General features: G+C 54.5%; 1 pseudogene; it reads right to left on the reverse strand.

Annotated features, from left to right (window-relative positions):
- Positions 1-3250: 3250 nt before the first annotated feature.
- LOC105299595 overlaps positions 3251-4265 on the reverse strand; it is a 6005-nt pseudogene continuing 4990 nt past the window's right edge.

Raw genomic sequence — 4265 nt, forward strand, 5'->3', positions numbered from 1 at the left:
CTAGGGGCTGTGGCCCCGGAAAAGGGTGACCCCTGACACTAACGCAAGCTGTTTGGGCCAGATGCACCCCAGAGGCCCCGGGAGATCTGATATCAACCATAACCCCCAGCCAAGAGAGTGCATTTTAAAGGCCGCGAGTGGTGGCCACCAGCTCGCTAGGCCATCGGGCACCCGGGCCGCCTGGATCCCGTCCCTCCGCGGTCGCCGCAGACGTCGGGCTGCTGGGGGAAGAAAGGAGAACAGCGGGGCCCAGACGGGCGGGCGGGACGCCCCACGAACCCCGCGAGATTGGGGTGGGGGAGGGCGGGGAGGGACACGGGAGCGCTGACACCGGGGCGGAGTCGGCGGAATCCGCCCTGACTCTCCCAGCCGGACCTGGCTCAAAATCAGGGGTCGGCGAGGGGCGGAGGTTTGAAAACGCGGCAGTATTTGCGTTGGGAGGAAAAGCAAACAGGAGAGTCGCAGCGCAGGGATTCGGGGTGCGGGGTCTCGGAGAAAGCAGAAACGCGGCGGCGGCCGAGAGCTCGTGTGGAAAGCGGGGGCGCGGCGGGATCACGAGGGGCCCCCACCCGGCCGGTTGGGCACCGTGGGCAGGGCGGGCTAGTTGCACGCCAAGGGGGTGCGAAGCGACACCGCGGTATAGACGCGGCGCGCTTAAGAGGCACCGAGTCGGTTGAACACCACCATCGTGCGCTCGCCCACATCTGCCGGAACGGAAATCGCGTGTCAGGCACCCCGGGTTTTGCCTCCAAGACGTGTGCGGGCTGCAGGAACCGCAGACAGACAAAAGGGGGAGCCATTCACCTGGGGGGGCCTTGCCTCTGGGGCTCCCTTGGGCCATCTTGCCACGAGTTGCTCCCTCTGCTGTCCTTGGCGCAAAGTGGCAGGGTCGCTTCAAGAGCTGGTAGCGGATGCCAGCAAGAGTTTCAGGGGTGAACAGGAAGGTGACGTCCATCTGGGCCTTCCTTTCACTTTTTTTTCGTGCCAAAATAATTTATGTTCATTAATCAACAATATGCAAAATACACCGCGATAGAATAATGGCCCTCCAAAGATGTCCACCTCCTAATCCCCAGAACCTATAAACATGTTGTATGCCCCCCCAAAAAGAGGGGGGGTGCAGTGTGTCGTGTATATAGCTGGAGGGAACAATGAGGGCATCTCAACGGCTGTAACGATGAGTGAAGTGAGTCAGACGCAAAGGGTCCTCACTGTCTGATCCATTCACTTGGACTTCAAAAGCGGAACAAATTGCTGGTGATGGAGGTCACAGTGATGCCCCTGGGGAGTGAGGACTGAGTGGGAAAGGCAGGAGGGAATTCTGTGCGGTCCTCGAAATACTCTCTGCCTTGATCTGGGTGTCGTCACAATTTATCCAGATGCGCACTTAAGCTTCGTGTATTTTTACTGCATGCATTAATCCTTCATTTAAAACGGTCCTGACCGCCTCCACCCCTGCTTTGGCTCTGCCGCTCTGAGATTGCGTCTGTGTTAACCAGGCGTTCGAGCAGATTCAATAGAGATTCGATTTACGCTATTTGTTATTTCGTTGCTAAGCAACACAGTCTAAGCTGCACAACCAAGTGACGCCAATCATTAGCAGTCGACGTCGCAAATGTGCTAAACCAAGGATCCAGGAGCGATCTACCGAGACAATCCCCAGCCCCAGCCTCCTTTTGCTCTGGAGGGGTCGGGGGTCTGGGGAAGTGGGAGGAGGTGGAGGCGGGGCGGGGGGCGGGGCGGTGAGCAGCGGGGACTTGACGGCAGGCCCAGCCAGCCCCTCCTTATCGCTGGCCCGCTGCTGTGAAGTCACTTTCCCGCCAGCCTGCTGCGTCTATTCCTATGGCAATTGCATCCCAGTACTGGGACTAAGTCGAGACTCTGTGGATGTCACGGCAGTGATTGGAGGTCTCACCTGTCATGGAATCCAGTGGCCTGATGAGGAAGTTGATGAGTCACTGTAGGAAAAGGCTGTTGCTTATTGGGCGGGGTCATTCCAGTTGAAATGGGACAGATTTGAGGCTGGGGGACAGGTCTCAGAGAGTGGTGAAGATCATCTGAAGGGCAAGGGGTAGGCAGAGCACAAACAGAAAGATGTAAGGACTGGTCCAGCTAAAACGGTGTGGGAATGAACAAAGACCACCCAAACGAGAAAACCAAAGACTGTTCACTTAGAGTTAGCTACAGGAAAGAATCGGTCACTTCCCCAGTGTTTACTGTATGGAGGAGACTCAAAGGCTGGCAAGGGAATGGGGAAGCTCTGATTGGTGGCTGTTGGCCAGGGGAGCCGGAGAAGGGATAAGTAGAAGGGGTGGGAGATTCCTGTGTGATTGGTTAGGAAAGCATATTTGGCTTTGTCTGGTTGGTCCTAAGTTGGAAGAGGGGACAAAAATTAAGAAAGCTGACAGTTATTAAGTGCTCACTGTCCTGGGCCAATTGCTTCAGAGGTTCCTGGGCTGGTTGCAGCGGCCTGTGGGGCAGAGTTCAGTTGTCATATGTGAGTGGGCTGTCGTCCGTTTGTATAGTCAGTCTCTTTGTGACTACTCAGAAGTTAGGCAGATCTAGAGCGTATCCCCACAGTCTTATTAACAAGGAAGTGAGGCACTGTGCAGTGTAGGGACACAACCATGAGGGCCTCCCAGGAGGAAGTGGGACCTGGAGCGTCACAGGGAGGAAAGTGAGGGGGAGGAAGTAGGTGAGGTTAAACACACATCTGAACTCAGAAACACGGGCAGCGGGGCCACCTCTGATGACGACGTAGAATTTCTCCCGTGAGTGGGGGTGCGCGTTCCCAGCACACGTATGGAGCCTGACGCTGAGAGCAGCCACTTCGGAGACGCGGGAGCTGGAGAACACCGAACCTAAGCGTTCCGTCGGCTCCGACCTCATGCGAGTGTTGAGAATGGAATGAATTAATATGCGCCAAGTTTGTTGGACGGCGCCTGGTGCTCAGCGAGTACTCGGTCAGGGTTAGATATATGATTTTAGTGCTTCTGAATAACTGGTCAAAAATTTAAATTAAAATATTGTTAAGATCAATGTCAGACTATGTTAATGCAACTGTGAACGGAAGGGTCAGAGACCAGGACTCAGAAGGTGGAGTAGGGTGGCGAGAGGATCGAAGGAGCCAGCAGTAGAAACACAGTACCTCTGGGCCCCGAGAGAAGACATTTGGTCCCTCCAGACTGCATTCCCTCCCCACAGATGGAGGAGGGAGGGGGGATGGGCCAGTGGAGGGACTGCAGCCCCACTAGAACTCTGCATCTGGGGTGAGGGCAGAGCGGTTCCCTAAGACAGAGGCAGATGGTGTTGGCGGGAAGAAGGGAACTGGAGAACGTCACCAACAAAAACAACACGTGTATGAATTCATGAGCTTTGACGTTTGTGGTCCAAAGGAAGACGGAAACCTGAGAAATTCAGAAATCCTAGTTAGACTTCAAAGTTCCATCTAACGGAATGGTGATCATCACATGGGCTCCCCAAGTGAGGCTGTAAAGAGTCTTGCTTGTAAAACTAGGTAGTGGTCCCTAATTGAATGGTGACCCTTGGGAACAAGAATCGGGTCTGACCTGCTCATCTTCTTGGTCTCACACAGCATGCAGTAAATGTCTGATGATAATGAAGGCATACAAGAGATTAACAAAAGAAACTCAGCTTCACAGCTTAGTGGTTTCTATAAACACAGGAGTGAGAGGGGCCAGGTAACAACTCCTAAAGGTTCTTTTGGGTTCCATGCATCTAAGACAGAATCTCTAAGGAAGAGCTTCATTTTAGGGGCACTACACAATTTCAAGTCAGAAGCCCAAATGTCAGATGGAAATGCATATTTCGAGAGACTCATCTGTTAGAGAGAGAGGCCCTGTGGCCCGGAAGCTGTCCTTGAACGCTGTGTATGGCCACGCGCGGCAGAGCGGGCTGAACCTGGAGATTCGGCCGCAGCCTCTGGAGCGGACTTGTGAGCGTTGAAGTCTGAACTCGTGGTGAGCATTAGCTTCCTGTGGCTACTGTGACAAATGCCCACGAACTGGGTGGCTTCAACCACAGAGATGTTATTTCACAGTCTGGAGGTGAGAAGTCTGAAGTCAAGGTGTGGGCAGGGCCATGCTTTCTACAGAGGCTCTGAGGAGACTCCATCCCTCGCCTCGTCAGCTTCCGGTGGCTGCCACCATTCTTTGGCCCCAGGCTGCGTCAGTCCGCTCTGTGCCTTCACCTGCACATGACCTTCTCTGTGTGCCTCCAATCTCCCTCTGCCTTGCATCTTGAGG

This window comes from Pteropus vampyrus, unplaced genomic scaffold, assembly GCF_000151845.1.
Source record: "Pteropus vampyrus isolate Shadow unplaced genomic scaffold, Pvam_2.0 Scaffold190, whole genome shotgun sequence".
Taxonomy (NCBI): domain Eukaryota; kingdom Metazoa; phylum Chordata; class Mammalia; order Chiroptera; family Pteropodidae; genus Pteropus; species Pteropus vampyrus.